Raw genomic sequence first — 13,326 nt, forward strand, 5'->3', positions numbered from 1 at the left:
TGATGGATTTAACCCAGATCTCTTGACTGGGGGAGAATGTCTGCATTGCCAGCATTCCGTCCATCAATTGTTTGTTGTAACGCTTTTCGCCCTAAGTGGGATGGGTATTCCCAGACGTGGGACCCGTGCACACTACGCCACTGGAGTCAAGCTATCCTGGCTGATGACGGCTGATAGCCAGAAACCGGTCCTAGGATGCTTGATTCCGGTCCAGGGAAGACATGGCTTGGCAGTTCGGGCTGGACTGTTCCCATGAGGCACAGGGTCAAGACTGATTTTCATATGGCCATGTCTAAACTGGGGTGGCGTAGTGGGCAAAAGAATGATGGATTTAACCCAGATCTCTTGACTGGGGGAGAATGTCTGCATTGCCAGCATTCCGTCCATCAATTGTTTGTTGTAACGCTTTTCGCCCTAAGTGGGATGGGTATTCCCAGACGTGGGACCCGTGCTCACTACACCACTGGAGTCAAGCTATCCTGGCTGATGACGGCTGATAGCCAGAAACCGGTCCTAGGATGCTTGATTCCGGTCCAGGGAAGACATGGCTTGGCAGTTCGGGCTGGACTGTTCCCATGAGGCACAGGGTCAAGACTGATTTGCATATGGCCATGTCTAAACTGGGGTGGCGTAGTGGGCAAAAGAATGATGGATTTAACCCAGATCTCTTGACTGGGGGAGAATGTCTGCATTGCCAGCATTCCGTCCATCAATTGTTTGTTGTAACGCTTTTCGCCCTAAGTGGGATGGGTATTCCCAGACGTGGGACCCGTGCTCACTACGCCACTGGAGTCAAGCTATCCTGGCTGATGACGGCTGATAGCCAGAAACCGGTCCTAGGATGCTTGATTCCGGTCCAGAGAAGACATGGCTTGGCAGTTCGGGCTGGACTGTTCCCATGAGGCACAGGGTCAAGACTGATTTGCATATGGCCATGTCTAAACTGGGATGGCGTAGTGGGCAAAAGAATGATGGATTTAACCCAGATCTCTTGACTGGGGGAGAATGTCTGCATTGCCAGCATTCCGTCCATCAATTGTTTGTTGTAACGCATTTCAACACCAGCAAGCTTCTAAGAAGCTCCCACCTTTGAAAAGCAAATCTGGCTCCCCTCACAGGAGAAGAGACTGACCCCCTTTGTCCAGAGCCCTTGGCAGCTCGACAGGTGGGACATTAGGTAGTCGGGCAGGCATGCCCATCGCCAGGATGGTACCACCCTTAAGGTGGCCTAACCTGATGTGCGTACGACTTTTCAGAAGTGGCCATCTGTGTATCAGCACATTTAGGAACTCTGGGACAGGGTGATGTCCACTTCCCACAGAAAGTGGTCATATAGCGTGTGCAGTGACCCCAGGGGTAAGTACACCATTGGCTACCACCCTACACTCCCCTAACGCCCTTAATTTCAGTACTTAGGAGAGCTCCTGGTACCAGGAAATCAGATCCTGCCGACCTGAAGAAGACGGGCGTGAAGAGTCACACAGCAAGAACAGAAGACCCAGCAACTGACTTCGCACCAGCTCTGTCGGCCTGCATGCTGACATCACGAATTGCACCAAAAGACAACTTGTCCTGCAGCTGCTGAGTTCCCAAAGCCAGCACTTCTCCCGGGAACCAGGAATTCCTGAGAAGTAGCGGGCATATTCCCCTGCATTATGCAGGCGAATAAAGGCACCTGAGAGGACATCATGATCACAGAAACCAGATGCCTGAAGACACCCCAGTTGCTCCAAGCCTGAGTTTGATTAGACCAACAGTGTCATCATGGTCCCCCAGCTCTCCAGAGACCGAGACCACCATGGTTTTGAACTCAGCGAACTCTCTGATGACACCTGCAGCCTCCGCAGGCAAGCACTCTCTACCGCGAATGCTCCTGGGAACAAAAACCTGGTGCCTAAGGATACCTCTGCACCTGTCAGCCTGGGGCCGCGGAGAGGTGTCCCTACATCCCTGAGCATCATGAGGCCTTAGCCCCCTTGTTGGTTCAGACCCGCTGGCCTCTCTGTCTGTGCCTGCAGCTTCTTTACATGAAGACCAATCCCCATTGAGTAACATTGGGCACCCAACGCTGTTATGCACCCCTGCACCCGGCCGCCCTAGTGTCACTGGTGGTGTACTGCTGGTGCTGCCTTCGACCTTGCCCCCCACTTACCTTAACTCCTAGAGATTGGTCCCGTAAGTCACTGTACTGTACCTGACTGCCGCATGTAATTTTACCTCCTACAGGTTAACATTGTAGCTTGTACAAATTGCACTGTGTCGACTTTTTGAACTGAAAAGAATTTCTATTTTAAAACGTGCTCACCTTAATGATTTGCTTCTGGTGCTTAAACATATAAACAGATATGAATTATTTTTCTAAATTGGTGTGGATCTCTTTATTGTTTTGAGTGTCTCATTTATTGGCCAGTGTGTGATAATCTATCACTTGCAGGTCAAGTTGCATGTTACCCACTGGAGGTTAAGGTGATTTGGCTCCCAGTTCAAGCCATGACAGTCAAATTGGTTTTACCTGGCTCGAGAGGCCCAGCTGCAGTGCTGTCCTGGTTGTTCTTGGTGCTGAAGCGGGAGGCACAAGGGAACTGGTTTCACTGCTTAAATGTTGCTGGTGAGGAGACAGGTGCAAAAAGTCGACAACAGGGGCCAAGCTTGTGCATCCGGACCAGTCCCGATTTATGGCAGGACACAATACTTTCTTAGAGGTGAAAGGGATATATTTAAAAATAGTGTTTTGACCTGAGGGCAAAGACGAGTTTGAACAGTTTGCACTGCTCCTGCAGTCTGAAATGGCAGGACTGCTGTCACCTGTTTACCTGGGTCACTTAGGGTGGCACACACAGTGCTTCATGCCCTGGTGACTCCTTTAACTTACATGCCCAGGGTACCACTGGTATCGTTTACCAGGGACTTATAAGGAGGTTAAAGTCTTGTCAATTGGGGTCACCAGTTCACATGTATTGATTTTAGGAAGAGAACACTGGGGCCTGAGCGACAGTCTCCAGGGAACTTTCAGGGTCATACACATCAGCACTGGGACAAAATGTGGGGGTTGACCATACAAAAAGGGCACTTTCCTACAATTTCATAGGCTGTCGTTGGAGAACTTGGGCAACAAAGCAGAGTTGAGTATCCAAATTATTTTGGGTCCTGCTGGAATGTGTGGTTTTAGCCTGTTTTGGAAAGGAAAATGGTGTGCGCAGCTGTGGCTAAATTGTTCAAAGCAGAAAAATGAAGCATTGCTTTTTCAGAATTTGTTTCTTTGGTGGTGGCACTGGTTTTATGAGGCAGATATTTTAAGAACAAGAATGTGCTTTTTAGGTCTCGCCTGACCCAGCGCATGCGCTGGTCTGGCGAGACATTTTGTGAGGGCTCAAAAAATGCTACCATGGCCAGCCTAGAGCTACAGTACATGTGCGCGGGTGCGCGCTTAGGAGCAGAGGCAGGCAAACCTCGTCATGCTCATTAAGCGCCCGCGATCACTTTCACTTTTGCCCGCGATCACTTTTGCGGCGCTCCTTTGATGTTCTCGTTCAAAGAACATCAAACATCAAAGAACATGTTGTTGTGTTAATGCTTTGCTGCGCCCGTTTGACTTACAATGTGCTTTCTCTTTCCACAAACTCGATGTTTGTGTTCCTTTATTTTGAGATGCTTTTAGTATTACTGTTTTGTGACTTAAAGAACATTAAGGAAATGTTACTGTGAAACTGGACAATGTTCACAGTGTTTATTTCTGATCGCAGCGGCTGCTTCATGTCCGTTGCACCATTCAGGGAGTCCTTTCTTTGGTGCTTTCATGAGGACATGAGGCGGAAGCTGGAAACTTTTGGCACATTCTCTTTAAAAGCACAGCATGTTGGCGACTGGTTAATCGATTAGACCTATGTAGCGCTTTAGATCTCAAAGCGCTATGGTGGGTGCAGCAATTACAACTCATGAAATATGGGGTGCAACTCAAAAGGAGGGGGCAGGTTTGAGTGCACATTGGCTGCAATCGAACTCTTAAGATGATGGACTGTGTGTATCCATTATCAGCACTCAGTCTTCGCTAAGTGATCTTTTTTGTTTTGCTGTTGTGTTAATGCTTTGCTGCGCCCTTTTGACTTACAACATGCTTTCTCTTTCCCAAACTTGATGTTTGTGTTCCTTTATTTTGAGATGCTTTTAGTATTACTGTCACACACAAAACCACAACCACACACACAACCACACACACAACCACATGCACAACCACACAACCACACAACCACACACACACACACAACCACAGCCACACACACAAACACACACAACCACACATACAACCACACACAACCACACATACAACCACACACACACAACCACACACACACACACACAACCACACACACAATCACACATACACAACCACACACACAACCACATACACACACACACAACCACAACCACACACACAACCACACACACAACCACACACACAACCAACCACACACACAACCACACACACACAACCACACACAACCACACAACCACACACACAACCACACACACAACCACACACACACAACCACACACACAACCACACACAACCACACACACACACAATCACACACACAACCAGACACACACAACCACACAAACAACAACACACAACCACAACCACACACACACAACCACACACAACCACACCCACAACCACCCACAACCACACCCACACATACCCACACACACAGCCAAAACCACACACACACACACAACCACAACCACACACACAACCACACACACACACAACTACAACTGCACACACAATCACAAACACACACACAACCACACACACACAACCAAACACACAACCACACACACACAACCACACACAACCACAACCACACCCACAACCACAACCACACACAACCACACACAACCACACACACAACCACACACACCCACACAACCACATACACAACCACACACACACAACCACACACAACCACACACACAACCACACCCACACAACCACACCCACAACCACACACACACACAACCACACCCAACGACACCCACAACCACACACACACAACCACAACCACACACAACCACACACACAACCACACACAACCACACACACAAGCACACACACAACCACACACACAACCACAACCACACACACACACAACCACACACACAAGCACACACACAAGCACACACACAACAAACACAACCACACACACACAACCATACACACAACCACACACAACCACACACACAACCACACACACACAACCACAACCACACACACAACCACACACAACCAGAACCACACACACACCACACACAACCACACACACACAACCACAACCACACACACACACAACCACACACACACAACCACACAGAACCACACACAGAACCACACACAACCACGCACACAACCACACACACAACCACACACACAAACACACACACACAACCACACACACACAACCACACACAACCACAACCACACACAACCAAATACACAACCACATACACAACCACACACAACCACACACACAACCACAACCATACACACAATCACACATACAACCACACACACAACCACACATACACAACCACACACACACAACCACACACACACAAACACACACACAACCACACATACAACCACACACACACAACCACACACACACACACACAACCACACACACACAACCACACACACAACCACAACCATACACAACCACACACACCCACAACCACACCTGCACCCACAACCACACCCACATACAACCGCAACCACACACACAACCACACACACAACCACACACACAACACACACATTGTTAATTGTGGTAGATGGCAGTCCCCCACATAAAACAATAGGCCTGATTTATATCTTAGCGGAGAGGAAACTACATTACAACGGCAATGGAGTTCCCTCCCGTCCAAAGCTATGGTCTGCCGTCACGGTTTATATGCAGCGGACCATAGTTTGACAACGGCAAAGACTACTCTGTCTCCGCCATGGTGGAACTTCTCCGATGGCCTGACTCTGTCAGGCCATCGGAGGTTCAGCTACATGTCCACCCACCTAATTTAAATGGGTGGGATATCGCTGTTTTTCAAAGCACATCACAGTCATTAAAAAATTGTCAGTAAGGTGCACTTAAAAATGCTGCATGCCCCCCTTGCCATTGGAGGATACTCTCAAGGAGAGTGGGGCATGTTTTTTTACTTTCAAAAAGAAAATTAAGCTTTGGAATTTGTTTATTCAAAATAAAGAACACTTGGTATGTTTTCCATACAGCTCCATCATGTTAGCAGAGCCGTATGGCTAAATTACAATGCAGTGATAGGCCAGAAATATCCGCTGGGCCAGCAGATATTTCTAAACTTGGCCGTTGGCACCTCCGTCAGGGCTATGGAGAAACGTACTCCTTCACCCGAGTGCAGGAAGGGGCCAACGGACAATACATAATTCAGGCCCAAAGTCACTAACCTGTTATGATCCGGCAAAGCTGTCGATAATTTATACCTGAGTTCAACCCCTGTTAACTATTTCACAGAGAAAATGGGCTTAACTTAGTGAACATGTGTAAAGTACTTAGAAGGAACAAAACAGTTAAAAAGTAAAACAAACAACACAATAAAATCCCTACTCCAATATATAAAAATGGAGGACAATTTAATAAACAAAATGACACCAAAATGACAAAAATCCAATGACTGGAATTAGAGATTTGAATTTTAAATGATTTAGGAGAAAAAGTCTGTAAAATAAGAAAAGCATCTATAAAAGGTACTGTTATCATGTGACCAGGAACAAGCCACAAATTTAGGTTGATTTCGATGGTGTAGGGCACATACACCAAGCAGGATTGTCCTGGTCAAAGGTTTTACCTTCTGACTTAGTCTCTAAAATGGAAGTCAAGAACTTCCAGAAAGGCAGGGTTGCAGATTGCCCTTTCAAAGCCATAAAAGCTGTTGAACAAGGTAACACTGAAAACATTGGTTTAACGATGAATGCTCAGAGTGGGGATGATTGTCAGCTAAATACTTTTCACCCATTTGTCCTGTTCTCCATTCAAACTTAATTTTCTTTTTTTGAAGGTCAGAAAATTCTAGTGGTGCAAGGGTATAACTGTATCTGGAAAGATCACATTGAAGTTGGATAGGCTTGCTGCGAGGGTCGGCTGAACAGGTTTTTAGAGTGGCAAAGAGCTCTGAGTGGGTCCAACTGACAGACAATTATTACAAGCCTTACCATGTGGCTTCATGAATAGCCATCGCAGAGACAATATGGACCTATCTCCAGTATGACCTACCTTTCCTCTACTAGAATAAAACGGTCTACCAGAAAAGTGGTTGAGCTCAGTGCGTAGGGCCTCGTCCACTTGGTGTTTCATCTAGTTGCCATGATCCTGGCAATGCCCAACAAACTAATATTACACAATAATGCCACACATACTAGTAAAGAGTACTTGGGGGTGCCGGAGGACAGATGTTGTAAAACCACATGTTACTAATGATAACTCGGTTGTGCCGGGGGGCTGACTAAACATCAAAATAATAGAAAGTAACAGTCTACTCATGAGACTCCTGACACCAACTCAAAATCTTTGCCTGACAAGGTTGCACCTTAGTTGGGTTGATTTGGATGGTTGGTCCTGGTCCTCAGAGGTCTAGAAACCAAAAAATGTCCAAGTCGCAACTTTTCAGAGATTGATGGAGAAGTCCAACTGAACACAGCCAGGGTCTCAGGACCTCAAGAATAGCACTTAGAAGTCAGGCCTCCAGCAGATCCAATTCAAGTCCAGTTGCAACTGGTCAGGTGGGCACTTCAGAAAAAAAGTCTCTTGCAGCTTGTTGTATCCGTGAAGCCTCACAGGAGGTAAGCCAACTGACCCTTTGAATCTGCAACCTTGTCCTGGATCAAGCAGGAGTAGGTTCAGCCCTTCAGGTCTCCTTACAGGTCTCAAACTGCAGGTGCAGTCCTTCTTTTGTTCTTTGAGGGGTCAAGAAAGTGGTCTGAGGAGCTGGTGGTGAAGTACGTATGTGAGTAATATAATTAGCCTACAGTAGCTACAGGCAGGAATAAGGTAACTTTTTAACAATGTATTTTCCTAAATATTTATTAAAAATCTAACTTCACCATTGAATTAGATTTTTGATAAATATTAAAAATAGAGGTAGTTTTCACAATTGGACAGCTGGAGCCTTCCACAGTCAAAATTGCTTTTGGTGGGCTTGTCATTGAAGAGAAATAGTGACATTAAATGTGCCACTTTTAAATACCATGCAATGTATCTTGTGGGAAAGAAGGCCTTTAAAGGGTGACTAATGAATATTTATAGGGAGTTTTTTTCCCCGTCAAAAAGGGTTATTTTGTCAAGTTGGACTGCTTGTTTAAACTGCAGCTGTCAGCTTACATTGGTAAGCCTGCAGATCTATTTTCCTTGCAACACCAGCGGATCGCACAATCAGTGCTGAAGCCCACATGAGACGTTGAATTTTCCATGCCATGGGTGTAGTTCCTACACCATATATAATGGCCTTATCTGACAGTTAAATATGCCAATCATTGATTAACCAATTATTACATGTTTAGGGGTCAGATCACATACAATGTTCACTGGACAGCAGAGCGCAAAACCTAGGAATCAAATTCTGCTAAAAATGGGGTTAGCCACTCGTTTATAACAGGCTCCAAGTGCTGGTTGGTCTTGCTACTGGTCGATCAGTCTAGCTTGAGGGAAGGAAAAGAGTGTGAAGTTGGGGGCAGTTGTTATGTTATTATGAGGTCAAGCACAATCTGTCAGGAAAGGCTTTAGGGACGGGGCATGAGTTATAGATGGACATCTTAAGCTGGGGGAGGGGGTAGTTAGTGATGTTCAATTAGGAAAACATATTGATGGGGGTTAAGAGTGGGTTTTTCCAGGAGCAGTGTCATGTATCGTGTGGGCATTATTTAGTCCGTAAGGCATTTGTCAGGGTGGATATCATCTATGCCGTTAAAGTGGCCTTTTACATGCTTAAAAACATGTTGTTCCTATTCAGTGCTGTCTTGCCCAATAGGGGTTTGGGGGGGAGGACAGGGTTCTTCATGTGCGTGTGGTGTGGTCTACATGCCACAGAAGGTGGGATTGGTAAAGGCTTAAAGGGTAGAGATTAAGGTAGCACGTAGTGTAGGGTTAGTGTCCCAAGGGCTCTCTTTTCACATAGGTGCCCTGGCACTGGGGTTACGTACAGGAAAAGTAGGTTTGGGTTAGCCTCTCCCTCTCTAGGCATTCAATGGATAAAGTTTTTTTTTTCTTTTCACTCAAGGGTGGAGTTAGGGGTTGGTAGATGCAGGAGTGGAATTTTGAGTAGGGTAATGAGGAGTTCAAAGGGAGGAATTGTAGAAATGAGTCACTGAGATGTCACAGTTGTGTAGACTTATTGGCTCTGATCTTTGTGTGTTATATTTTTTACTGATAATCAGGTGCTGTCACTGTGTTGGCAGGTCGGTACATTTTAGGTGTAGCTTCTAAGCTGGCTTAGTCTCACTTCTGGAATGGGCAGTCCAGCTCAAGGGAGGGAAAGGCGTTTTGGGTTGGGAGGAGTTGTGATGTTATGTTGTTATGTTTTGTTATATCAATCAATCAATCAATCAGAATATTTGTAAAGTGCACTACTTACCCATGAGGGTCTCAAGGCGCTGGGGGGGGATGCTGCTACTGCTTGAATAGCCAGGTCTTGATGAGTTTTCTGACGGTAAGCAGGTTCTGGGTCTGCCATAGAAGGATGGGGAGGGTGTTCCATGTCTTGGTGGCGAGGTGGGAGAACGATCTGCCACCAGAGGTCACTATTCGGATGCGGGGGACTGTGGCGAGGGCGAGGTCAGCAGAGCGGAGCTGGCGGTTGGGGGTGTAGAAGCTGAGATGTCTGTTGAGGTATGCTGGTCCGGTGTTGTGGAGTCCCTTGTGTGCGTGGGTGAGGAGCTTGAAGGTGATCCTCTTGTTGACGGGGAGCCAGGGCAGGTCTCTCAGGTGGGGTGTGATGTGGCAGCAGTGAGGGATGTCGAGGATCAGGCATGCAGAGGCGTTTTGGATGCGTTGAAGTCGTTTCAGGAGTTTGACCGAGGCTCCAGCGTAGAGGGCGTTTCCATAGTCCAACCTGCTGCTGACGAGGGCCTGGGTGACCGTTCTTCTTGTTTCAGTGGGGATCCACCTGTAGATCTTGCGAAGCATGCGGAGGGTGTTGAAGCCGGGGGACAAGACGGCGTTGACCTGCTTTGTCATGGAGAGAGTGGAGTCTAGGATGAACCCTAGGTTGCGTGCGTGGTCGGTGGGTGTTGGAGCTGTTCCCAGTGCGGTCGGCCACCAGGAGCCGTCCCAGGCCAAGGGGGTGGAGCTGAGGATGAGGACTTCCGTCTTGTCCGAGTTTAGCTTCAGTCGGCTGTTCTTCATCCACTCGGCGACGGCTTTCATTCCTTCGTGGAGGTTGGTTTTGGCGGTGACGGGGTCCTTGGTGAGGGAGAGGATCAGTTTGGTGTCGTCGGCGTAAGAAATGATGTTGAGATTGTTCAGCCGGTCGACGTGGGCGAGCGGTGCATTGTAGATGTTGAACAATGTCGGGCTGAGGGATGAGCCCAGGGGTACGCCGCAGATGATCTTGGTGGCTTCGGAGTGGAAAGGGGGAGACGGACGCTCTGGGTTCTGCAGGAGAGGAAGGAGGTGGTCCAGTCCAGAGCCTTGTCTCGGATCCCAGCATCATGGCGGCATGTGCATAGGGTGCGGTGGCAGACGGTGTCAAAGGCGGCTGACAGTCCAGGAGGATGAGGGCCATGGTTTCTCCGTTGTCCAGCAGATACTAAAAGAAGGTCTTAGATTATTGACTTTGTTTTACACAAAATTAATGCAATAAGACATAAGTAGTTGATGTCAGTTGGGTTTTGTTTAAATATTGTTTTTTTCACAATTGTTTGTTAAAGAGTCTTGTGATGTTTTGTATATAGCACGATTTATCACCTGTAAATTTGAAATGTTTTATGAAGTGTTTCTTATGTTGATATGAAGAGACAATGTTTTCTTTCTCTATCTGTCAATGTATGAACTAAAAAGATTAAAGACACAGGTAAAAGGTACAAATAAAAATATCGGTACAAACATAAAGATAAAGTGTTTGTCCATGAAGCAGAAATCATATATGCTTTAAAAATTCGAGGTATAGGCTTATGCCCATTTGTTCAACTTAGTAATATGGCCCTGCCTAACCCTTGTCCTTTGGGCCTAGCTCCCTTTGTTCTCCTTGAGGTAGCAGGTCAGTTGTCTGTTGACGGTCTCCTCGATGGCCTTCGCCGGGAACGGGTGCAGTGAGATGGGCCGGAAGTTCTTGAGGTCCTTGGGGTCAGCCTTGGGTTTTTTGAGTAAGGCGTTGATCTCGGCGTGCTTCCAGCTCTCTGGGAAGGTCGCTGTCTCGAAGGAGATGTTGATGGCTTTCCGGAGGTGGGGTGCGATGGTGGTGCTGGCTTTGTTGAAGATGTGATGAGGGCATGAGTCTGACGGAGATTCGGAGTGGATGGTGTTCATGATTTTGATGGTGTTGTCGTCGTTTATGTTAGTCCAGGAGAGCAAGGGGGTCTGTGCAGATGGTGGCCGTGGAGACGGAGGTCACAGTGGTTCTCGGGATGGTCATGGCATTGAAGCTGTCGTGGATGCCTGCGATATTGCGATGGAAGAAGGTGGCAAGGGAGTCGCACCGGTCTTGTGAAGGTGGGATGTCGTTGGTGTTGGAGCTGGGGTTGGAGAGTTCCTTCACAATGTTGAAGAGCTCTTTGCTGTTGTGTGCGTTGTTGTCTAGGCGGTCTTTGAAGGAGGCCCTTTTGGCGGATTTGATGAGTTGATGGTGTCTGTGGGTGGCGTTCTTGTGGGCTGTGTAGCTGTCCGGTGTCTGTTCACAGTGCCATTTCTTCTTTAGCTTTCATCAGGTTTGCTTGGAGGCCTGGAGTGAACAAGTTGGCTTTCTTGCTGGTGTGTCTGTTGGAGGGTTTCTTGATCGGGCGAGGGTGTTGGCGCAGTCGTCGATCCATTGTCTGAGATTGCAGGCCGCGGAGTCGGGGGTCGGCGGGTGGGCTCCGGGCGAGGGTGGTGGTCAGCTGGTCTTCGGTGACTTTACTCCAGCAGCGGCGGGGGAGGTCTGTTGGGTGCGGTGGTGCGTGGTGGGTGTCCGGAAGATGAAGTGGATGCAGTGATGGTCTCAGTCCAGTAGAATTCAGTGGTGTGGTTGAAGGAAACGTGGGAGCTTGCAGAGAAGATGGGGTCAAGCATGTGGCCTGCAGAGTGGGTGGGCGTTGTGACGAGTTGTCTGAGTGCGAGGTTGGCGAGGTTGGCGATCAGGGTGGTGGAGTTGTGGTTGTTGTTGTTCTCGAGGTGGAAGTTCAGGTCCCCGAGTAGGATGTAGTCTGTGGAGGCGAGGGTGTGTGTACTGACGAAGTCGGCGATGGAGTCGCTGAACTATGGTCGGGGTCCGGGGGGATTGTAGATGAGGGTTCCTCTCAGGGTGGTGTTGGGATAGGTGTGGATCTGGAAGTGCATGTGTTCGGCGGTGCTGAGGGCATCGTCGGTGTTGGTCGAGACTCTGAGAGTGTTCCTGTGGACGATGGCGATTCCTCCTCTAACTCCGTTGGTGCGGTCCCTGCGAGTGATCTTGTAGCCGTCCAGGATGGCTATGGCGATGTCGGGTGCCGAGGAGGGGTTCAGCCAGGTCTCCGTAATTACGAAGGGAAAAGAAGGCAAAGGGCACAGAACACAGAGTTAGAAACGGGGAACAAGGAGGAAGAAACAGCAAACAATTAAGGCAATACAGTTACGAGGAAACAGAAGGCAGATGGGCACAGGGCACAGAGTTAGAAACGAGAAACAAGGAGGAAGAAACGGCATATAAATAAGGCAATACAATTACAAAAAACAAGAAGAATCACTACAATTACAGTGAGACAAACCTACCTACGGCCTACCACTGGCCACCAGGGATGAGGTGCAGGTGGCAGCCTGCGGGTGGAGGAGGGCCTCGAACTCTCCTCAGCAGCGGCAGCGGGGCTGAAGGGCAGGACACACAGGCGGTGGTGTGCGGCGTGGGGAGCGACCTGCCTAGGAAGGGTCAAGGGTCGGTGTACTGATTTGTATAGCGCACTAATCACCCGAGAGGGTATCCAGATTATCAGATTAAAAACAATCTGTTTTCAAGGATTTTGCCATGGGTCTTGACTGGATGGATGGACGTCTTAAAATGGATGATGCTCAGTTAAAAAACGATTTATTGGTAGTGAGAAAAGGTGGGTTTTTGACAGCATCAAGTGGATGTACAGTG

This window comes from Triturus cristatus, chromosome 2_2, assembly GCF_964204655.1.
Source record: "Triturus cristatus chromosome 2_2, aTriCri1.1, whole genome shotgun sequence".
NCBI lineage: Eukaryota > Metazoa > Chordata > Amphibia > Caudata > Salamandridae > Triturus > Triturus cristatus.